Consider the following 26,325-nt stretch of genomic DNA (forward strand, 5'->3'; position numbering starts at 1 on the left):
CAACTACTTTTCCCTGTTCCCCTACTCCATTTTGTTTATCAGAAGGGATCTAAAGTTAAAGTTAAATTGTTACTGTCCTCCTTAGACAACTTTCTTGGCTCCTCTTTTTTATAATTCAAAAAATGTCTAAACTGTTTTCTCAGGTATCAAACGCCTTTTAGTTTGGTCTTATTACTTTTTCAACCTCATGTCCCGCCACCACCAACACTACTAACAAAATTGAAATTATTTCTTATTCTTAAATATGCTTTATTGATATCAGTAGTTTGTGTTAGAAAATAATTAGCCCACGTGAAGCAAGGCAAGGTGGGTCATGCCTTAATCCCAGTGCTTTAGGAGGCCAAAGCAGGAGGATTGCATGAGGCAAGGCACCCAAGATGAGTCTGGGAAACATAGTGAGACCCCATCTCTACAAAAAAGAAAATTATCAGGGCAACTTGGTGTATGCCTATAGTCATAGCTACTCACAGGGCTGAGGCAGGAAAATAACTTGAGCCCAGGAGTTCCAGGCTACAGTGAACTATGACTGTTGCCACTGCACTCCAGTCAGGGCAAAAAAGAGAGACACTGTCTCAAAAAAAAAAAAAAAAAAAAAAAAGGAACAATTTCAAGACATTAAATGCAAATAAATACAAACAAATTATAATTACAGAAAAAAACCTGAATTAGTACAGAAAGTTCTGGTTTCTTTAAAGAATTTAAGAAATTCTCACAAACTTTAGCATTGCAAATGGGGTAGATTACCTAAATTTCTTAAATCATGTGAAAAGTCAAAAACAAAATATAATTTTTTAAAAAGGGCTTATTTATAAAAATTGTAAGGTTCATACACTTTAATCTTAGAGAATCCTGTATATCCCTCATCTTTAAAAAAATACAATTTAAAATGAATTTAATGAAAATGAATGAGTTATTTTTATAATCACAGAAATTTTTAAATCTATACAAATATGATGATTTTCATACTCTACTTGTGTTATCCTCACATTTTCTATTATTATTGAAGGCAAAGCTGGAGTTCCAGATATAACTTTATCTTAGATTGCTTTTTGATAGTTGTTTGAAGACAAAAATCATGCCAAAGCAGCAAAATACTTTTTTAATTAAGCAAATAAAATATTGAAAATGGGAGATTTTTATGAAACTAAAAATGATGAAAAATAACATGCACACCTAGATTCACTAGTGAATCCCTTGCTCAGTCATTCTTTGTCTCTGGAAAAAAAATAGTGATTGAGATTCCTCCCTGACCCTACATATCTGTGGTACATGTTTCCATGTAGGGTATTGAACACTTTCAGGGAAATCCCTTTTCTCTACCTGCAGAAGCGGGAAAATTCTGATCACAAATTGAAAACTGTTGGGTAGTTGCTATTTTAGTGATATAAATGAACAATGCAAACAAACCTTTAACATTTTGGTAGTGCTCAAAGTGATTCTCCCTCCTTCAGTTCGGTGTGTAACATGGCCATTTCCAAAGATGAACCGGTGCACACTCTCAGGAAAGGAACCAAACAATTCAAGAAGAGGAAAGCACATGCCTATTCAAATAAATTATAGAATAATTAATAATCATTCTATTTAACCATTGAACTATCCAGATAATGTTCTCATACTGCAAGGGTGGCAACAAGGAGATGTGAGGGCAGCCATTTTCCTCTCGCATAAAGGACAAAAATGTCTCCTACTGCCATCGTCTTTTATAAGTGCCAAGAAGACGTCTTTCTATGGAGTGTATGGGTTTGGGCCTCTAAACAGATCAAAGAAAACGGTCTGTTTTGATACAAAATATCATCTGATTTTAATTTACACTGCTATTTGTAATAACGGTTTTCATTTTAAATCTTTAGTCACAAACTACTAGATGCTTTAGATGAAAATAGGAATTTTGAAAGTCCACAAAAGCCTATTCAACATTTATTTCTAACATCTCTATTATTCAGCTTGCCAATAAAATCCAGTTGCTTTATCTCTCTCTTCAAGAATGAGAACTTTTTGTTTTCTTTCTTAGAGAGGAACTTTTGGATAAAAAGTGATGAAGCAGTCTCACTTCATGAGATGGTAACTTTTACACACCAGCTGTATCTGTGAGATATTTGACTGATTCCTAGAACCAATGGCCTGTGCTCTGCAGTGTGTAGTTATCTAAACATGGGGTAGTTCCATTTTGCTTGCCCAAGGAGACAGACTACTGGGTCTTTTTAATGTATTAAGTGTTAAAGCCTATATGAAGATATAATATGTAATCCTATTTTATTGCACAAGCAAAGAAGAGAGAAGAAAATTTTAGTTTAACAACCTGACCTCTCGCAGAATTTGTCTGCTGTGATAAGATAAATTAAGTGTTCTCTCCGTTTCTCTTCAGTTTCATTTGCTCTGCTCCCAATAGTGTTTCAACTTAACCTCTATCATTCAATGAAGTTTCAGAAAAGAAAACATTTGGCAGCCAATGGTGGATGAATATTAGGAAAGGGAGAGGACTCTGTTCTGATCTCCGTACAGTTCAAGGTAATTAAAGAGGCAAACAGACACTTTCTGAGGTAACACAAATAATTGTGCTCAAAGGTCTTAAAATCAAGGTAACTACTAGAGATTTCAATACTACTCAAGACAATGGTGGGCAAGGGAGTCTTCAAAATTATCATCTCATCTGCTGATGTTGACTCTGTCTTAGTAAGTTATGAGAGTAGTTTGGATTTGCCATGGTAGCAACCTTCCTGGGCATTAGATTTTTATTTTTTTATTTTATTATATTTTTGTTGTTGTTGTTGTTTTATTTTTCCATAAGTTATTGGGGTACAGGTGGTATTCGATTACATGAAAAAGTTCGTTAGTGGTGATTTGTGAGATTTTGGTGCACCCATCACCAGAGCAGTATATACTGCACCCTATTTGTAGTCTTTTATCCCTCGCCACACCCAACTCTTCCTCGCAAGTCCCCAAAGTCCACTGTATCATTCTTATGTCTTTGTGTCCTCATAGCTTAGCTCCCACATGTCAGTGAGAACATACAATGTTTGGTTTTCCATTCCTGAGTTATTTCACTTAGAATAATAGTCTCCAATCTCATCCAGGTCACTGCTAATGCTGTTAATTCATTCCTTTTTATGGCTGAGTAGTATTCCATTGCATATATATATATATATATATATATCACAGTTTCTTTATCCACTCGTTGATTGATGGGCATTTTGGTTGGTTCAACGATTTTGCAATTGTGAATTGTGCTGCTATAAACATGCATGTGCAAGTACATTTTTTGAATAATGACTTCTTTTCTTCTGGGTAGATACCCAGTAGTGAGACTACTGGATCAAATGGTAGTTCTATTTTTAATGCTTTTTTTTTTCATACTTTAAGTTCTAGGGTACATATGCACAACGTGCAGGTTTGTTAAATGGATATACATGTGCCATATTGGTTTGCTGCACCCATCAACTTGTCCTTTACATTAGGTATTTCTCCTAATGCTATCTCTCCCCCAGTGCCTCATCCCTGACAGGACCTAGTGTGTGATGTTCCCTGCCCTGTGTCCAAGTGTTCTCATTGTTCGATTCCTATCTATGAGTGAGAACATGTGGTGTTTGGTTTTCTATCCCTGTTATAGTTTGCTGAGAATGATGGTTTTCCAGCTTCATCCATGCCCCTGTAAAGTACATGAACTCATCTTTTTTAATGGCTGCATAGTATTCCGTGGTATATATGTGCTGACATTTTCTTAATCTAGTCTATCATTGATGGACATTTGGGTTGGTTCTAAGTCTTTGCTATTGTGAACAGTGCCACAATAAACATATGCATCCATGTGTCTTTATAGTAGCATGATTTATAATCCTTCGGGTATGTACCCAGTAATGGGATTGCTGGGTCAAATGGCATTTCTAGTTCCAGATCTTTGAGGAATCGCCACACTGTCTTCCACAATGGTTGAACTAATTTACACTCCCACCAACAGTGTAAAAGCGTTCCTCTTTCTCCACATCCTCTCCAGCATCTGTTGTTTCCTGACTTTTTAATGATTGCCATTCTGAGTGGAGTGAGATGGTATCTCATTGTGGTTTTGATTTGCATTTCTCTGATGACCAGTGATGATGAGCATTTTCTCATGTGTCTGTTGGCTGCATAAATGTCTTCTTTTGAGAAGTGTCTGTTCATATCCTTTGCCCACTTTTTGATGGGGTTGTTTGTTTTTTTCTTGTAAATTTATTTAAGTTCTTTGTAGATTCTGGATATTAGCCCTTTGTCAGATGGGTAGATTGCAAAAATTTTCTCCCATTCTGTAGGTTGCCTGTTCACTCTGATGGTAGTTTCTTTTGCTGTGCAGAAGCTCTTTAGTTTAATTAGATCCCATTTGTCAATTTTAGCTTTTGTTGCCATTGTTTTTGGTGTTTCAGTCATGAAGTATTTGCCCGTGCCTATGACCTGAATGGTACTGCCTAGGTTTTCTTCTAGGATTTTTATGGCTTTAGGTCTTACATTTAAGTCTTTAATACATCTTGAATTAATTTTTGTATAAGGTGTAAGGAAGGGACCCAGTTTCATCTTTCTGCATATGGATAGCCAGTTTTCCCAGCACCATTTATTAAATTGGTAATCCTTTCCCCATTTCTTGTTTTCATCTGGTTTGTCAAAGATCAGATGGTTGTAGATGTGTGGTGTTATTTCTGAGGCCTCTGTTCTGTTCCATTGTTCTATATATCTGTTTTGGTACTAATACCATGTTGTTTTGGTTACTGTAGCCTTGTAGTATCGTTTGAAGTGAGGTAGTGTGATACCTCCAGCTTTGTTCTTTTTGCTTAGAATTGTCTTGGCACTGTGGAATCTTTTTTGATTCCGTATGAACTTTAAAGTAGTTTTTTCCAATTCTGTGAAGAAAGTCATTGGTAGCTTGTTGGGGATAGCGTTGAATCTATAAATTACCTTGGGCAGTATGGCCATTATCACGATATTGATTATTCCTACCCATGAGCATGGAATGTTCTTCCATTTGTTTATGTCCTCTTTTATTTCATTGAGCAGTGGTTTGTAGTTCTCCTTGAAGAGGTCCTTCACATCCCTTGTAAGTTGGATTCGTAGGTATTTTATTCTCTATGAGGTAATTGTGAATGGGAGTTCACTCATGATTTGGCTCTCTGTTTGTCGGTTATTGGTGTGTAGGAATGCTTGTGATTTTTGCACATTGATTTTGTATCCTAGACTTTGCAGAAGTTGCTTATCAGCTTAAGGAGATTTTGGGCTGAGACAATGAGGTTTTCTAGATATACAATCATGTCATCTGCAAAAAGGGACAATTTGACTTCCTCTTTTCCTAATTGAATACCATTTATTTCTTTCTCCTGCCTGATTGCCCTGGCCAGAATTTCCAACACTATGTTGAATAGGAGTGATGAGAGAGGGCATCCTTGTCTTCTGCCAGTTTTCAAAGGGAATGCTTACAGTTTTTGCCCATTCAGTATGATATTGGCTGTGGGTTTGTCATAAATAGCTCTTACTGTTTTGAGATACATTTCATCAATACCTAGTTTATTGAGAGTTTTTAGCATGAAGTCCTGTTGAATTTTGTTGAAGGCCTTTTCTGCATCTATTGAGATAAACATATGGTTTTCATCATTGGTTCTGTTTATGTGATGGATTACATTTATTGATTTGCGTATGTTGAACCAGACTTGCATCCCAGGGATGAAGCTGACTTGATTGTGTTGGATAAGCTTTTTGTTGTGCTACTGGATTCAGTTTGCCAGTATTTCATTGAATATTTTCGCATCGATGTTCATCAGGTATATGGGTCTAAAATTCTCTTTTTTTGTTGTGTCTCTGCCAGGCTTTGGTATGAGGATGACACTGGCCACATAAAATGAGTTAGGGAGGATTCCCTCTTTTTCTATTGATTGGAATAGTTTCAGAAGGGATGGTACCAGCTCCTCTTTGTATCTTTGGTAGAATTCAGCTGTGAATCCGTCTGGTTCTGGACTTCTTTTGGTTGGTAGGCTATTAAATATTGCCTCAATTTCAGAGCCTGTTATTGGCCTATTCAGAGATTCAACTTCTTCTTGGTTTAGTTTTGGGAGGGTGTATGTGTCCAGGAATTTATCTGTTTCTTCTAAGTTTTCTAGTTTTTTTTTGCATAAAGTTGTTTCTAGTACTCTCTGATGGTAGTTTAGATTTATGTGGGATTGGTGGTGATATCCCGTTTATCAGTTTTTATTGTGTCGATTTGATTCTTCTTTCTTTTCTTCTTTGTCTTGCTAGCAGTCTATCAATTTTGTTGATCTTTTAACAAAACCAACTCCTGGAGTGATTAATTTTTTGATGGCTGTTTTGTGTCCCCATCTCCTTCAGCTCTGCTCTGATCTTAGTTATTTCTTGCCTTCTGCTTGCTTTTGAATGTGTTTGCCCTTGCTTCTCTAGTTCTTTTAATTGTGATGTTAGGGTGTCAATTTTAGATCTTTCCTGCTCTTTCTTGTGGGCATTTAGTGCTATAACTTTCCCTCTACACACTGCTTTAAATGTGTCTCAGAGATTCTTGTACATTGTATCTTTGTTCTCATTGTTTTTAAAAAAATATCTTTATTTCTGCCTTCATTTCGTTATTTACCCAGTAGTCATTCAGGAGCAGGTTGTTCAGTTTCCATGTATTTTTGTGATTTTGAGTGAGTTTCTTAATCCTGAGTCTAATTTGATTGCACTGTGGTCTGAGAGACAGTTTGTTGTGATTTCTGTTCTTTTACATTTGCTGAGGAGTGCTTTACTTCCAATTATGTGGTCAAATTTAGAATAAGTGCAATGTGGTGCTGACAAGAATGTATATTCTGTTGATTTGGGGTGGAGAGTTCTGTAGATGTCTATTAGGTCTGCTTGGTGCAGAGCTGAGTTCAAGTCCTGGATATCCTTGTTAACTTTCTGTCTCGTTGATCTGTCTAATATTGACAGTGGGGTGTTCAAGTCTCCCATTACTATTGTGTGGGAGTCTAATTCTCTTTGTAAGTCTCTAAGGACTTGCTTTAAGAATCTGGGTGCTCCTGTATTGAGTGCTTATATATTTAGGGTAGTTAGCGCTTCTTGTTGAATTGATTCCTTCACCATTATATAATGGCCTTCTTTGTCTCTCTTGATCTTTGTTTGCTTAAAGTCTGTTTTATCAGGGACTAGGATTACAACCCCTGCTTTCTTTTGCTTTCCATTTGCTTGGTAGATCTTCCTCCATCCTTTTATTTTGAGCCTATGTGTGTCTCTGCATATGATATGGGTCTCCTGAATACAGCACACCGATGGGTCTTGATTCCTTATCCAATTTGCCAGTCTGCATCTTTTAGTTGGGGCATTTAGTCCATTTACATTTAAGGCTAATATTGTTATGTGTGAATTTCATCCTGTAATTAAGATGTTCGCTGGTTATTTTGCCCATTAATTGATGCAGTTTCTTCATAGCCTCAATAGTCTTTATAATTTGGCATGTTTTTGCAGTGGCTGGTACTGGTTGTTCCTTTCCATGTATAGTGCTTCCTTCAGGAGCTCTTGTAACGCAGGCCTGGTGGTGACAAAATCTCTCAGCATTTGCTTGACTGCAAAGGATTTTATTTCTCCTTAACTTATGAAGCTTAGTTTGGCTGCATATGAAATTATGGTTTGAAAATTCTTTTCTCTGTGAATGTTGAATTTTGGGCCCCACTCTCATCTGGCTTGCAGGGTTTCTGCTGAGAAATCTGCTGTTAGTCTGATGGGCTTCCCTTTGTGGGTAACCCGACATTTCTCTCTGGCTGCCCTTAACATTTTTTCCTTCATTTCAACCTTGGTGAATCTGACAATTATGTGTCTTGGGGTTGCTCTTCTCGAGGCATATCTCTGTGGTGTTTGTTCTCTGTATTTCCTGAATTTGAATGTTGTTCTGCCTTGCTAGGTTGGGGAAGTTCTCCTGGACAATATCCTGAAGAGTGTTTTCCAACTTGGTTCCATTCTCCCCATCACTTCCTCTTACACAAATTAAACGTAGATTCGATATTTTCACATAGTCCCATATGTTTTGGAGGCTTTGTTCATTTCTTATTACTCTTTTTTCTCTAATCTTGTCTTCTCACCTTATTTCATTAATTTTATCTTCAATCAGTGATATCCTTTCTTCTACTTGATCAATTTGGCTACTGAAGCTTGTGCATGTGTCACGAAGTTCTCATGCCATGGTTTTCAGCTCCATCATGTCATTTAAGGTCTTCTCTACACTGTTTATTCTAGTTAGCCATTCCTCTAACCCTTTTTCAATGTTTTTAGCTTCCTTGTGATGGGTAAGAACATGTTCCTTTAGCTCAGAGAAGTTTGTTATTACTGATCTTCTGAAGCCTACTTCTGTCAACTCATCAAAGCCATTCTCCATCCAGCTTTGTTCTGTTGCTGGCTAGGAGCTGCGATCCTTTGGAGGAGAAGAGGCACTCTGGTTTTTAGAATTTTCATCTTTTCTGCTCTGGTTTCTCTCCATCCTGGTGGTTTTATCTACCTTTGGTCTTTGATGTTGGTGACCTACAGATGAGGTTTTGGTGTGGATGTCCTTTTTGTTGATGTTGATGTTACTTGTTTCTGTTTGTTAGTTTTCCTTCTGACAGTCAGGACCCTCAGCTGCAGGTCTTTGGAGTTTTCTGGAGGTCCACTCCGATCCTGTTTGCCTGAGTATCACCAGTGGAGGCTGCATGCAGAATAACAAATATTGCAAAACAGTAAATATTGCTGCCTGATCCTTCCCCTGGAAGCTTCGTCCCAGAGGGGAACCTCCCTGTATGAGGTGTCTGTCGGTCCCTACTGGGAGGTTAGCCTACACGAGGTTCAGGGGCCCACTTGAGGAGGCAGCCTGTCCATTCTCAGAGCTCAAACGCCACCCTGGGAGAACCACTGCTCTCTTCAAAGCTGTCAGAAAGGGATGTTTAAGTCTGCAGAAATTTCTGCTGCCTTTTGTTCAGCTATGCCCTTCCCATAGAGGTGGAATCTATAGAGGGAGTGGGCCTTGCTGGGCTGCGGTGGGCTCCACCCAGTTTGAGCTTCCCAGCCACTGTGTTTACCTACTCAAGCCTCAGCAATGGTGGATGCCTTCCCCCCGCCAGGTTGCAGCCTCGCAGGTCGATCTCAGACTGCTGCACTAGCAGTGAGCAAGGCTCTGTGGGCATGGAACCTGCCAAGCCAGGCATTGGTGAGAATCTCACGGTCTGACAGTTGCGAAGACCATGGGAACAGTGCAGTATTTGGGCAAGAGTGTACCAATTTTCCAGGTACAGTCTGTCATGGCTTCCCTTGGCTAAGAAAGGGAAATCCTCAAACCCCTTGCACTTCCCAGGGGAGGCGGCACCCTGCCCTGCTTTGGCTTGCACTCCATGGGTTGCACCCACTGTCCAACCACTCCCAATGAGATGAACCAGGTACCTCAGTTGGAAATGCAGAAATCTCCCATCTTCTGCATCGATTGCACTGGGAGCAGCAGACCGGAGCTGTTCCTATTCGGCCATCTTGGGTCGTGGTAACTGCAGGGGGTCACGGGATTGGTATGTCATTAGGACAGCACATACCAAGGCCCAATCACCCCAACCATGACAGGAACATAATTCCCTGTCAGGACCAGTTCCCAGAATGTTGCACCAACACGATCCCATAGTTCTACACCTAAGCTTCCTTTTTCAGGAAACCAAGGACAGTGTTCTTCCACTGCCCTGAATAGGGTGACCATATTTTCCATTGGTACCCAAACAACACCCTGTTTTAACAGGAGTTTAATATAGCAGAGATAAGCATAATATTTAGACTCCACATGACCCACAGTTAACTTGGACAATACACAGACAACTCATCAATCATCAGGGAGCTGAATAAGCATTTCTGTGGACTGAACCAATGAACATTTATCCACACCTACCAAAGGGAATCAGGTTCCCACATGCACTTAGGAAAAAGAAAATCTACGTTGGCGCACCAGATATCAGGGGAACCAGCCCCCAATATTTCAATGTAGGTTCTTTCTATTTTCCCTAAGTGTCAGCTGATCTGAGAAATAAAGAGAAAAAGTACAAAGAGAGGAATTTTACAGCTGGGCCTTCGGGGATGACATCACATATTGGTAGGTCCATGATGTCCCCTGAGCTGCAAAACCAGCAAGTTTTTATTAGGGATTTCAAAAGGGGAGGGGGTGTATTAACAGGGAGTAAGTCACAAAGTTCACATGCTTCTGAGGCCAATAAAGATCACAAGGCAAAGGGCAAAGCAAGATCACAAGGCAAGGGCAAAATTAGAATTACTGATTAGGGTCTATGTTCGGCTGTGAACGTATTGTCTTGATAAACATCTTAAACAACAGAAAACAGGGTTTGAGAGCAGAGAACCGATCTGACCTCAATTTCACCAGGGTGGGGTTTTTCCCCACCCTAGTGAGCCTGAGGGTACCGCAGGAGACCAGGGCATATTTCAGTCCTTATCTCAACCGCATAAGACAGACACTCCCAGAGTGGCTGTTTATAGACCGCCCCCCAGGAATGCAATTCTTTTCCTAGGGTCTTAATATTTAATATTCCTTGCTAGGAGAATAATTTAGTGATATCTCTCCTACTTGCACATCTGTTTATAGGCTCTCTGCAAGAATAAAAATATGGCTTTATTCTGCCTGACCCCGTGGGCAGTCAGACCTTATGGTTATCTTCCCTTGTCCCCTGAAAATCACTGTTATTCTGTTCTTTTTCAAGGTGCACTAATTTCATACTGTTCTAACACATATGTTTTATAATCAATTTGTACAATAATGGTCCTGAGGTGACGTACATTCTCAGCTTATGAAGATAACAGGATTAAGAGATTAAAGTAAAGACAGGCATAAGAAATTATAAGAGTATCATTAGGGAAGTGATAAATGTCCATGAAATCTTCACAATTTATGTTCAGAGATTGCAGTAAAGATAGGCATAAGAAATTATAAAAGTATTAATTTTGGGAACTGATGAAAGTCCATGAAATCTTCCCAATTTATGTTCCTCTGCTGTGGCTCCAGCTGGTCCCTCCGTTTGGGGTCCCTGACTTCCCCCAACAGGTCGGAACTCCTAGGTTTTTAAAAAACACACTATGAGGGCTGGGCATGGTGGCCCATGCCTGCAATCCCAGCACTTTGGGAGGCTGAGGTGGGTGGATCACTTGAAGTCAGGAGTTTGAGACTAGCCTGGCCCACATAGTGAAACCTCGTCTCTACAAAATATACAAAAATTAGCCAGGTGTGGTGGCATGTGCTTGTAATCCCAGCTACTCCAGAGGCTAAGACAAGAGAATCATTTGAACCTGGGAGGTGGAGGTTACAGTTGCAGTGAGTGGAGATCATGCCACTGCATTCCAGTCTGAGTGATAGAGTGAGGCTTCATCTCAAAAAAGAAAGAAAAACACTAAGGAAATGTTCTTAAAACATGAAATATTCTTAAACACCATGTGTTCACTGCGCTTACAATCTTAGCTTATTCACCCTCTCCTCACCATCATATGCACACACCTTTTTGTGTACAGGTCACATTTATTAGCATCTTGCATATATGGGAACTAGAAATACCTCAAGATGCTTGAATGAGCCCCAGTAATAAATTTCCACCATAATAATAATTTCAGACTTTTCTTATGTACCAAGCATTGCACTAGTGCCTTACATTGATTATCTTATTTATTCTTCACAATGACTCTATATAATAGGCCTTGTTGTTACTCCTATTTTACAAATGAGGAGACCATGGTCTCTTCACTTTACGAAAGTCAGACAGCTATCATGTGGTAGAGTTGACGTTTGACTCCAAAGCCCTTTCTCTCAACAAGTAGCATCTATAGAGAAAAACTACACCTTCTGGAGTTAACCTACAGTCAACACTTTGATGGCTTTTATTGAATACCTGAGGAAACTTGTGATGATTAATTTTGAATGTCCACTTGATTGGATTGAAGGATACAAAGTATTGTTCCTGGGTATGTCTGTGAGGGTGTTGTCAAAGGACAGTAACACTTGAGTCAGTCGACTGGGAGAGTCAGACCCACCTTCAATCTGGGTGGGCACCATCTAATCACCTACCAGTATAAAAGTAAGCTTGGAAAGAGCAGACTTGCTGAGTCTTCTGGCCTCCATCTTTCTCCCATGCTGGATGCTTCCCTCCCTTGAACATTGGACTCCAAGTTCTTCAGCTTCAGGACTCTTGGACCTACTTCAGTGATTTTCCAGGGCCTCTCAGGCCTTTGGCCACAGACTGAAGGCTGCACTGTTGACTTCCCTACTTCTGAGGTTTTGGGATTTGGATTGGCTTCCTTGCTCTTCAGCTTGAAGATGGCCTATTGTGGGACTTCACCTTGTGATCATCTGAGCCAATACACCTTAATAAATCCCCTTTCATATATGCATCTATTCTATTAGTCCTCTCCCTCTAGAGAAACTTGACTAATAAAAAACTGAATACACAATATTTTAATCATCTCAGCTTTTCATAATCCAAGCTGGTAAACTCGAGTCCTTGGTACCAAGACTTGACCTTTCTTCTTTGAGGTTGAACTGGTCTTAGGAAATCAAGATGGCATTTGAAATCAAAACACACCTACATAAAGCAGAAATCAACTAGCAGTTTTTCCTCAGTCATGACTTAGATTTTAGATTTTGATCTAAAATCACTTAGTTCGGTAGTATTTTTAATTCAATCAGTGTGAAATGAAGATATCTCTATTGTTAAGAAGTTTACTGTTTTATAATCCAATCTGAGTCACATAATCTAAGTCTTCATGTAATGTAACACTTAGTAATACTGACAAATTTGTTCCAGCTTTTAGCCCTGGAAGGGTACAATTGAGTTTACTTTTCTTTAAATTATGTAGAAATATAGCTTGAGATTAGATTACAAAGCAATTTTGAATATTTACAACGTATATAATAAACTTTTGATCATATCTAAATAGAATCATATAGTTAAGAGACACGTTAGTAATCTCATACAGTTCACTTTCTTTCTCACATGCATTAGCATTCCAAAAAAAATTTTCTCCTTAGCTGGTATTTCACCAGTGTCATTTTCCAATATCAGTTTTGAAAAATCTACAGGAGCTTATTTATCAAAATATTTATGTAATGAATAACTGTATTAGGATTCTGTAGAGGGACAGAACTGATAGGATAGATACATATATATATATATAGATAGATAGATATAGATATATATATATAGAGAGATATATATATATATCTATATCTATATATATATATATGGGGAGTTATTAAGTACTATTAATTCACACAATCACAAAGTCCCACAATAGGCCACCTGCAAGCTGAGGGGCAAGGAATCTATGCTCACCTGGCCTTTGATGGTTGAGTGCTGCCACTTGGCCCCTGCTACCTTGTGATCCAATTATTCCCACTGTATTTAAATTTTGTAGTTGAGTGATGTGGTCCCCATTGTTAAATCTGACATACAGAGAAAAGCAATTTATAGGGCTCTTCAAGGATGCAGGTGCTGCCCTCACAAATCTATTTCACAAAGCACAGGTCAAGGGTATATCTTCTGGACCCTGCCAGCTGGGGTAAGTAGGTCTAAAGTGGCTAATCCACTCCACCATCCCACTCTCCCTGTCTTTGGATCCGTTGCTCTACATTAAACCAAGGAAGATCAGACATTTCCAGCTCACTCACAGGGGGCCATCTCTTAATCCGTATTTCAGCCAACAAAGCAAATAAACTATTAGAACCTTTTTGAACTTCCCGAGCTGCAACATTAAATGCACAATCCCTACTGCATTACTGATTTAGTGGGCCCAAATCAGTAACTTCAGCCTGATCCCACTATATGTTCCTTCCACCATTATCCCATACCCTTAAGACCCATTCCTTTGTCTGCTCTTCAGATTTCTGCTTATGCAAATTAGAAAACTCAAGCAATTCTTTCCAAGTGTAGCACACCTCCTCATGGGTCACACTCTGAACTTCACCTCTAGGGGCTTGCCAGGACTTCAGTCTAGTTCAATGTCTAGAAGCAAACAGGAGTGTTGGGGGTGGCTCCTGAGGAGAATCAACATTATCTTGCATGGCAACTGCCTCAGGGGAGGCCATCACTGTTGCCTCAGGCAGCACAGGGTTTATGTCCTCAGACAAAGATGGAAAGGCTGATGGCAGCATGGGTCGGGGAGGGGATGTTGCCACTACTGGGGATGAGGAACCTGTTTCTTCTTGCGGGAAAGGCTCATCAGAGTTTCCAAGCTCAGTGTCCCCAGCTTCATCAGGGTCCTCTCACACATCCCAATTCCAAGTTGCAGGGTCCCATTCTTTTCCAATCAATACCCTCACTTTAACAGTAGACACCTGGCAAGGCTGTGCATGCACCTTTCATTGTAGGTCAGCCTCTCACATGATAAGAGCTTGTATCTGATTTTCCACAATTTCAGCTCTTTCTCTACAGGAGATAAGACTCTCACTCAGGGCAATCTTAGCAGATTTGAGGCTCAGTATCTACTTCTCAAGCCATGAGTTAGAATCTCCAAGTTCATCATTTTCTTTCATCACTTTATCCACTGCACTTAGAAGCAACCAACCAGTTTCATTATGTTCACTTGTTCTCCATATATGGTCAAAGGTATTATGTATAGAGTCACTAAACTCTTTGCCTCTCACAGTTGGTGAATCAGTAGTGCCAAATGCATTTATTTTGCTTAACTCTCTAAACAGTTTACATAAAGGACTACCAGTGTCCTCCATATTATTACAAGTAGAGTTCTTAGCATTTTTGTATCTAATTATATTAAGCAGCCAACTTCAGGAATCACAAAACCAACAAAAGAACTCCATTCTTAATATTTTGTTCCTCTAGAACCACTTCTGGTACCAAAATCTGTGTTAGGGTTCTCTAGAGGGACAGAACAAATAGAATATATATCCAGCTTTGGGACTCGGACTGGCTTCCTTGCTCCTCGGCTTGCAGATGTCGTATTGTGGGACATTGCAATCATGTGAATTAATACTACTTAATAAACACTCCATATATATATGAGGAGCAAGGAAGCCAGTCCAAGTCCCAAAGCTGAAGAACTTGGAGTCTGAAATTTGAGGACAGGAAGCATCCAACATGGGAGAAAGATGTAGCCTTTTCATGTTTCTCTGCCTCCTTTATATGCTGGCCATGCTGGCAGCTGATTAGATAGTGACCACCCAGATCAGGGGTGGGTCTGCTATTCCCAGCCCACTGACTCAAATATTAATCTCCTTTGGCAACGCTCTCACAGACACGTCCAGGATCTATACTTTGCATCCTTGAATCCAGTTAAGTTGACACTAAGTATTAACCATCACACTAACCCCATAGTCAATAGACCATTCTTTTTAAAACCTTATTCTCAAATATTATAAGCTACCTGAGGATAATTTAGTAAAGAAAAAATAACAATGGAAGCTTTCAGAGAAATATAGGCGTGTCAGAAAAATTGTAAATATTCTGACCAACGTGAAAAAATGTAATTTGAATGGCAAGGATTATTTCTAATATTCTTCTCTTTAAACTATATTTTCCCTAATATGATTGTAAAAATGACTGCCCCACCCAATTATAGCTTGCAAATATCTGATAATATGGGCCAAGTCCCCAAAAATAAATCTTAAGAGAGACTCAGTCCTTATCCATGGTACTATTTATTTGTCTTTTAAAGATATTATTCTCTCCACAGTGAGAAATGGTATTGAACAAGTCAACCCAATCCTCAGGTTCCTTCCAATCTCCTTAGAATAAAGGGAACTTTCATGTCATAGCCCTGAATGACACCTTAAAAAGGGGTAAGTGAAGTGATGGAGGAATAGTCCTTTTTCCTTATGGATTTCTGGGATTCTAGCTACAATAAATTTTATTCCTCCATTAGACATTTGAACTGGCAAGGAAATCTACTAAGAGAGTAGATAGAGACAGGGATCTAGTTTGCATGGAATTCAGGGGCTTCTGCACATAGGGCTGCTGCAGTAGATCGTAGCTGTAGGTTCCCACCCCCCAAAGCTTATCATTTCCCTTTGCATCTGGGACTCTAGCCCCAGATGACTAGGGTACATCTGTTCCTTAGGCCCTCCTGCCGGACAGCTCTTCCCAGGGTCCCTGCCTGCAAACAGGAAGGAGTGTGTGCATAGCAGCAGCCTCCACTGCCCAGCCTGGGTGCTTCACTGACAGATGCACCTAAGTACTTTGCTGGGGGCCTGGATCATTTTGGACCTCCAAATGTAACCAGTACCTTATTCCAAGGGGCCAGACAAAAATAACTATGAGCTGGTTCCTGTGCCTCAGGGTTGCAGTGCACAGCTCTGAGCTAAGATCTGTGCCTGACACTTGAGCAGAAGATGAGCCCTCACTCTCAGAATACTGACAGGGTTGAGAAACATGGGCTCATGGGCCAACAAGGGAGCAGGGAAGGCATCCCTTTGTAGGGCTAGTCCAGAAGAAGTGTGGCCTATTTTCTAGGCCTGGCCTCTGTCCAAGGGAGTCCCCTATCCCAGAACATCTTAAAAAGGAAATGTAGGCACAGCACCAGTGATCAGAGGGGACTTGCCCAAAGATCAGGAGCAAACCTGGAGAAGGGGTTATGTCTCTCCCCTCCCTCACCACAAAGTATGACTGAGAATGTGAAGAAAAACAAAAGATTCTGTGGCTGAGTAAAAGCCTATCTGGTGGCCACTACTCTTAAGGGCCATCTACTGGATGACAGCCAGAATTATAACACCAAAAAACATTCTGCCAATATATATTTCTGTGAAACCCAGGACAGAAATTCAGCCAAAATTAAAGGTCCTTTACAGAGTCATGGCCCTCTGAAAGCACCTAGAAATTAAGCCAATTAAATATAATCACAATACACCACAGTTTAAAGAACTCTGGCCTTCTCAGATGAGAAAGAATAAGTGCAAGAACTCTTGAGATTCAAAAACCTAAACATCCACTTAAGCCCATTAGCTTCCCAGCAATGGTCCTTATCTAAATTGAAAAGGCTGAAATGACAGACATACAATTCAGAATCTGGATGGCAAGGGAGCTCATCAAGATTCAGGAGAAAGTTGAAACCCAACCCAAGGAAACCAAAGAGTCCAATAAAATTATCCAGGAGCTGAAAAATAAAATATCAATTTTAAGAAATATCCATTTTTAGAATGAATAAAATATCCATTTTAATTCTGGAAATGAAAAATTAACTATAAGAATTTCATAATACAAACAGAAGTATTAACAGCAGAACAGACCAAGCTGAGGATAGGATCCCAGAGCCCAAAGACCAGTTTATTGAATCAACTCAGTTAGACAAAAATAAAGAAAACAAAATTTAAAAAGTGAACAAAACCTCTAACAAATATAGGATTATGTAAAAAGACCAAACATATGACTCATTGACATTCCTGAGAGAGGAAAGAGTAAGCAACTTGGGAAATCTATTTGAGGATATAGTTCACAAAAGAATTTTTCAATATAGCTAAAGAGGTTGACATGAAAGTTCAAGAAATACAGAGAATCCTGGCAAGATACTATACAAGATGATCATCTCAACATTTATAGTCATCAGATTCACCAAGGTCAATATGAAAGAAAAAGTTTCAAGCCAGCTAGAGAGAAGGGTAAGATCACATACATAGTGAACCACATCAGGCTAACAGTGGAACTCTCAACAGATATCTTGCAAGCCAAAAGGGATTGGGACTTATTTTCATTGTTCTTAAAGAAAAGAAACCCCAGCAAAGAATTTCATATACTACAAAACTAAGCTTTATATGCAAAAGAGAAATAAAATCCCTCTCAGAGAAGCAAATGCTAAGATAATTTGTTGCAACTAAACCAGCTTTACAAGAGGTCCTTAAGGAACCTAAACATGGAAACAAAAGAACAATACATGTTACCACAAAAACACACTTCAACAAATAGACTACAGACAGTATAAAACAACTGCACAATCAACTCTACAAAACAAGCAAAACAACGTAATGATAGAATCATAATTTCACATATCAGTACTAACCCAGAATGTAAATAACCCAAATGCCCCACTTAAAAGGCATATAGTGGCAAGCTGGATGAAAACACAAGAGCCAATCATCTGCTGTCTTCAAGAGACCCATCTCACATGTAACAACACCCAGACATTCTAAGTAAAGTAAGAGAGAAAGAGCTACCATGCAAACAAAACAAAAAAAAGAAAGAGTTGCTACATATATGTGTGTATATATATATATATATATGATCAGACGTTAAACCAATAATAATTAAGAAGGACATTATATAATAGTAAAGGATTCAATTCAGCAAGAAAATGTATTTATCCTAAATACATATGCACCCAACTTTGGAGTACTCACATTTATAAAACAAGTCCTTTTGGATCTATGAAAAGGCTTAGACAGTCATAGAACAATAGTAGGAGACTTCAACACCTCACTGACAGTGTTAAGCAGATTATTGAAGCAGAAGTCTAACAAAGAAATTCTGGATTTAAACTTGACACTTGACCAATTGGACCTAATAGACATCTACAGAATACCCCATCAAACAGCCGTAGGACATACATTTTTCTTGTTTTCACATGGAACATACTCTAAGATCAGCCACATGCTCAGTAATAAAGCAAGTCTCAAATTTTTAAAAAAATTGAAATCATACTAGGAGCACTCACAGACCACAGTGAAATAAAAATAGAAATTAATATCAAGAAGATCCCTCAAAACTATACAAATATATGAAAATTAAACAACTTGCTCATGAATAACTCCTACCTGAACAGCAAAATTATGGCAGAAATAAAAAATAATTAATGAAAATAGGAACACAATTTACCAAAATCTTTGAGATAAAGCTAAAGCAGTGTTAAGAGGAATGCCTATAGCACTAAATACCTTCATCAAGGAGTTAGAAAAAACTCAAATTAACGATCTAACATTGTACCTATAGAAACTAAAAATACAAGAACAATCCAATCCAAAAGCTAGCAGAATAAAAGAATAACTAAGATTAGAGATGAGCTGAATTAAATTGAGAAAAACAAACCTACAGAGGAGCAATGAAACCAAGAGTTAGTACTTTGAAATAACAAACAAGATGGATAGACTGTTAGCTAGATTGACAGAGAAATAAAAAGAGAAGATCCAAATAAGTACTATCAGAAATGACAAAGATGTCATTAAAACTGATTCTACAGATATACAAAAGATCATCAGAAGGCATTATAAAAAATTCTATGCACATAAATTAGAAAATCTAGAAGAAATGGATACATTTCTGGAAAAACACAACCTCCCAAGATTGAAACAGGAAGAAACAAAAACCTGAACAGACCAATATTAAATTCTGAAATTGAATCAGTAATAAAAACCTACCAACCAGCAAAATCCCTGGATGCATACATAAACAAATTCTACCATATGTCCAAAAACAACTGGTACCAAGTTCTACTAAAATTATTCCAAAAATTGAGCAGGAGGGGCTCCTCCAGTCTACGAACCCAGCATCAACCTGACAGGTACCCAAGGAAACAAGAATCTGACAGATACCCAAGGAAACAAGAAAACATCAGACCAATATCCCTGATAGACATATATGCAAAAATCCTTAACAAAATACTATCAAACCAAATACAGCAACACATCAAAAAGTTAGTTCATCATGATCAAAGAGGCTTTATTCCTTGGATGCAAGGCTTCTTTGGCATACACAAATCAATAAATATGATTTACCACATAAACATAATTAAAAGCAAAAATCATATGAACATCTCTATAGATGCAAAAGAAGCCTTTGATAAAATCCAACGTTCTTTCATTCAATTAACCGGACATTTAAGGAATATACCTCAAAATAGTAAGAACCATGTATGAGAAAGCCAAAGCTAACATCCTACTGAAAAGGCAAAAGCTTGAACAATTCACTTTAAGAACTGCAGCAATGATACCCACTCTCACCACTCCTATTCAACATAGTATTACAAGCCGTTAGCCAGAGCAATCAGGCAAGAGAAAGAAATAAAAGGCATCCATATGGGAAAACAAGAAGTCAAACTATCTTTTTGTGCTTATACTAAAACTTTATACCTAGAAAACTCTTTAAAGACTACACCAAAGGGCTCCTGGAACTGATAAACCGTCTTCAGTAAAGTTGCAAGGTACAAAATCAATGTACAGAAATCAGTACTCTTTCTATACACCAATAATATTCAAGCTGTGAGTCAAATCAATAATGCAATTGCATTTACAATAGCCAAAAAAGGAGGAAATATCTAGGAATACAGCTAACCAAGAAGGTGAATGATCTCTACAGGAGAACTACAAAATACTGCTGAAAGAAATATGAGATGACAAAAATAAATGGAAAAATATTCCATGCTCATGGATTGGAAGATTCAATTTCATTAAAATCACCAAACTTCTGAAAGCAATTTACAGATTCGTGCTATTCCTGTCAAACTACCAATGTCATTTTTTTCACAGAATTAGGATAAACTAGTCTAAAATTAATATGGAAACAAAAAGCAGCCCAAATAGACGCAGCAATCATAAATAAAAGGAAGAAGCCAGAAACATAATACTCCCTTACTTCAGACTATACTACAAGACTAAAGTAACCAAAACTGCATGGTACTGATACAAAAACAGACACATAGGCCAATGGAACAGAATAGATAGACCAGTAATAAAGCTTCACACTTACCCAATCTGATCTTACACAGAGCCAATAACAAACAGGCAATGGAGAAGGATTATCTCTATTCAATAAATGGTGCAGAGATAATTGGCTAGCCATATGCAGAAGAATAAAACTGGATCCATACCAATACAGTTTTATGTTTGTTCCTTCCAAATCTCATGTTGAAATGTGATTTTCAATTTGGAGAGGCCAAGTGGGAGGTATTTGGGACATTGGAGCAGATTCCTTATAAATGGCTTGGTGCAATCCCCGTGGTAATGAGTGAATTCTCACTATGGTAGTTCATGTGAGATCCGGTTGTTTAAAAGAGTGTGGCAGCTCTTTTCATTAAATATTACTCAGCCTCAGGTTTTCCTTCATAGGAATATGTACGGATGAACACACCTACCTTCCACAATATACAAAAGTTAACTCAAGTTGGATTAATGATTTAAATGTAGGACCTCAAACGATAAAAATTTTAGAAGAAAATCTAGGAAATACCCTACTTGACACAGCCTTGGCAAATAATTTTTGGCTAAGTTCCCCAAAGCAATTGCAACAACAACAAAAATTAAAAAGTGGGACCTAATTAATTAAAGTGCTTCTCTACAGCAAAAGAAACTATCAGCAGAGTAAATAGACAACCCACAAAAAAACTACAAACTGTGCATGCAACAAATATCTAATGTCCAGAATCTATAAGAAACTTGAGATTCAATAACAAGCAAAAAACAAGTAACCCCATTTAAAAATGAGCAAAGGACATAAACAGAGTGCTCAGAAGAAGACACACAAGCAGCCAACAAACATAGAAAAGTATTCAATATCATTAATCATCAGAGAAATGCAAATCAAAACCACAATGACATACTATCTCACATCAGTCAAAATGTTAAATCATTATTAAAAAGTCAAATTACAGATGTTGGCAAGCCTTCAGAGAAAAGGGAACACTTATACACTATTAGTGGGAATGTGAATTAGTCCAGCCATTGTGTAAAGGAGTTTAAAGATTTCTCAAAGGTCTTACCAGAGTTGCTGTTCAACCCAGCAATCTCGTGACTGGCTATATAACCAAAGAAAAAATAAATTATTCTAATGAAAAAGATGTAAGGACTCATGTTGATTACTGTACTATTGACAATAACAAAGACATAGAATAAACCTAGGTGCCCATCAATGGTGGATTGGATAAAGAAAGCATGGTACATATACACCATGGAATACTATGCAGCCATAAAAAGAAATCATATCCTTTACAGCAACTGGGATGCAGCTGGAGGCCATAATCCTAAGCAAATTAACACAGGAACGGAAAACCAAATAGCATGTGTTCTCACTTATTAATGGGAGCTAATCATTGAGTACACATGTGCATAAAGACAGGAACAATAGACACTGGGGACTACTGGAGGGGAGGAAAGAGGAGGAGGGCATGGATTTAAAAACTACCTATTGGGTACTTTGCTGAGTGATGGGATCCGTACCTCAAACCTCTGCAACACGCAATATAGCCATGTAACAAACCTGCACATGTACCCCCTGAATCTAAAATAAAAGTTGATATTATTTAAAAAAGAAAGAAAGAAAGAATAAAGGGGATCATCAATTCTAAAACACTGCCAGTTAATCCAAATTTTTCCTGGGAGATAGAAAATTCAATATATATTGTGTGTTATTACATACGAGGCTTAAATTAGTGCATATGTGTATATCTAAGAGTATATATTCCTGCTCACTTGATCCCTGTAATGATTCTGGAAATAATATATTATCTCACATTACAGAGGACAGAAACAACCTAGAATCAGCTTTACCAAGAGCAAGGAAAAAGGCACTTGATATTGTCTGGAAAAATCGCTGGCCTCAAATGGAAAGATTTCAGAGGCTTCCCAAACATGAGTTTGAACCCTGTCTCTCCTATTTCCCAGCTGAGAGGCACTGGCTGGGGGAAAAAATTGATTTTAGGGAAGGATGACCAGAGTTACTGTGACATTTGAGAAGAGCAGGCCACAGAATATCTGTTCAAAATAAATGTGTGTAACACCTGGCAGTAAAACTCACTGGGGAGTAAAATCCCGTTAGTAAAAGTTCAGCAATATGTCATTTATGAACTGTTTTCTTTAATCCTCAACTCCATGGCAATAGAGATTCTTGCAGATTCCGAATAAGCACAGCTTTCAGCTACAATTAAAATTTAAGTTTTTGTCTATTACATATGTTTGGAAACTAATATTTTTATGTGGCTTTTGACCACAGCAGCAGCTCCTTTATTGGTGGATGGAAGTTCTTAAGCAGCAATTTTCTTAAAACATTTGCCTTTGTTTGGTCTAATCTGCCTCCCATTATCATTTTTTCAAAAATGCAGAAGGCAGCATGCACTTGATCTTAATTGTTTACCATTTTAGTTGGGAAGTGACTGTATGAATTCTAGCTGCTCAGTACATTAAATAATATGCATTAAAAATTGTTAGAGCTTATCTGCTATTCTACAAACACTTGTTCATTTTTGCTTCCTGGGTTGATTTTTTTGGAATATTTCTATTGTGCCATTAACACCATGACTGACAAAAAGCATATAGTGTTTCCTGAAGGGAAAATAGAGGATAAAATATAGAAACAAATAACCAATCTGGAGTGACCTACCGCATACCCCATGGTTTGGACAACTCATGATAGATATATATTGATGTGGTTAAACACAGGACACAAAGTTAAATGTCATGGGTCAGAATGCCAGGTCTAGCTGCCCATGTATGTGCTAGTGGACAAGTTACCCTATAAATTACCCTATAAATCTCAGTTTATAATATTGAATGACAGTGATAAAACCCATCACAGGACTTCTCCAAGGAATGACTAGAATAATGTATACAAATAATTTGGCATATGGTAATTGTAAAACAAAGAATAGATTTTAATTATTATAAATGTATGTCTGTGTTATTTACTATAATTTCTTGGTCATAATATTTGTGTGAATTTATCTATATACACATATCCAATGTAAAATAGTCATCTATCTATCTAGAGTGGGAGACCCAGAGAGATAATAAAAAATATATACAGAATGAAAGATATATCATTATAAGTGATAAAATAAAAAATATAATGCAATGGATTTATAATATCAGCTTTATAGTATAATGTGACTTTCTCAGAATCAAATATTTCACAAGTTACAACTGACTGTTCCTGCCAAAACCAATCAGTTCACTGAAACAGGAGAGAGAGATTTCTTCTGAGAGCAGTAATTTATCAATTTTTCTCTAGGGTACTTGTCATTTCCAGTCCTAATTTAAATATTCCTTTCTACCTTCTCAGAAGCTTTGGCTTTACTCTGATTTGACTTTTTATCTGCCACAGTTCTTAGCATATTGAACACACCTATAAATATTCAAATAAGGGCAGAAATCAGAGTATTACAGACCTGTTGATTTATTGTGGAGCTTCTCAAAGAGACCTTACCTCTTGATAAACTACCTTAAAAATATTTAAAACAAACGAGTTAAAGATCAAGGAAACCTTCTGAAGCAAAACAGAAAACTTAGAAGCTGTAAAAATAAGGAAAATAAGGAAAAGATACATTTGATTGCATGGGAGTGTAAAAAATGTATGACAAAAAACGTTAGAAGAAAGGTCACATTAGAAGTGAAAACATTTAGTTCTATAAAACATGAATTTGTCTCTATAATATAGAAATAAATCTTTAAATGGGTAGGGAAAAAAGATAGTCAAACATAGGCAACAATGCGGAAAGGTAATTTACAGATTAGGAAGGGGCTCAGCCTCAATAATAATTAGTAAAATGTAAATTAAAGCAATTATAAGGTGTCACTTTACCACTGAAATTGATTAAACATAAAAATAGTAACACTCATTGCTGACAGTATATGGGGAAAAATGTGCTCTTCTATATGGCTGATGAAAATAAGATTAGTAGAAGCCTTCAGAAGAAGAAATATAGCTATATGTACTAAATTAAAAATACACATAATGTTCAACCCCACAATGGCATTCTTCTTAAGCTACCACACGAAATGGAAAGGCTACAACATCTAGGAACAAGGACATTTATCACAACAAGGTATTTAGCAAAACAAAACAAAAATCTAGAAATAAATTGAAAGCTACCAAAGGGTAATAGTTTAATAAATTAATAAATTAGGATATTTTCATACCATAGATGGTTTATAATTATACTAGTTAGCTGGAGCTATTTCCTTAATATATTTTAAGTGACTAAAGCAAGATGCAGAGAAATGTATGTAATATGGATGAATTTACATAAAGCCATGCAAACAAGAAACTGTATATTTTTATGTGATTTTCTGAGCATGGAAAAAAGAGTGGAAACAAATGTACTGCACTATTTGCATTGGTTGCCAGAGGAGAAGTGAAAGAGTAATATTAAAAAAAAAGCACAATCAAGTAGTCGCTGTTGTTGACCATGTGCCTCCTTCATGTTGTCAGGGAAACAAAAATAGAAGGTGTTGATCATTTTGAAGTAAAAGTTGGAAATTGAAAATATTCAAAGTTTGAATACACGGAATCAAGACAAAGATTTCTAAAGAGAGTATTCAATATTCACATTATTCTAGAAGCACCCAAATCACAAAGATTGTACAAAAAGGATTCCCAAATAAAGATCTAAACCATGCCAAATAAAGAGAATGACATAGACAATAAGCAACCCTAAGGCAACACCACATACCTACATAAATACACACATACAACATACACAGACTCACTCAGACACACACACGCTTCATAATCCACTAGGAGTTTCTGTAAACCCTATCACAATTTGAGTCAGTTATCAGCTAATTCTCTCTATAGGGAATTAGCTTGTCCTCTGGAATGAAAGTGATCAATTGAATTTGATTTATCTTCCTCCACCCCTAGTCCATGTTGTCACACTCATCTCTCCTGTCGGAAGACCAGGCTCTTTAATGCAACCTGACAAGAGAAAACCAGAGTTTAATTCTGGACAGCTTTCTATAGTAATGAGTTAGACAGGGAGACTAAAGAATTTCTTATTTTCTCCTGTCTGTAGCTACAACAAAATCCTAACTGCAAGACATCCTTTTTCAGAGAGTACAAAATGTATGTCAGACTATCTTACTACAGGACCAGAAGGGAGGGGCAATGAATTATGGGCAAACGAGTCATTTTCCAGGTGATCTCTTTTCCATTAAATTCACTGAGACAGCTTCTTGCCTAAAACATTCACAAATGTCATAGTAAAAAATGTGTTGACAGCTTGGACAGAGTAGCATGTACTCCATTGTCACACAATAAGCCTTATCAAGTATTTTTCAGGCAAGATGATTGCCTCTTTTCTGTAGATAATTATAAAGTGTGGATAGAAAGATCAACAAACTTGGCCAAAGTCAAAGTACTACTACCATCATTCTACCACCCCCAATATTTAAACCTCAGTATGGCAAATCTTTCATAAAGCTATTGAAATAACAACACAAACATATAGAAAATGGTCAGAAAGATACCCTGGTGCTCATGCTACACTGCATGAAACTAGAATAAACCAATTGCTTAGGCAACAGGCAACTATTTGAATACTGAAATCTTAAAGGAATAAAAACTCTAGGAAATTTCAATTCATCATAATACAGACCAGTAGAGAAAAATGATGCATGGGAAGTCAAAA

This window comes from Pongo pygmaeus, chromosome 7 (assembly GCF_028885625.2).
Source record: "Pongo pygmaeus isolate AG05252 chromosome 7, NHGRI_mPonPyg2-v2.0_pri, whole genome shotgun sequence".
NCBI lineage: Eukaryota > Metazoa > Chordata > Mammalia > Primates > Hominidae > Pongo > Pongo pygmaeus.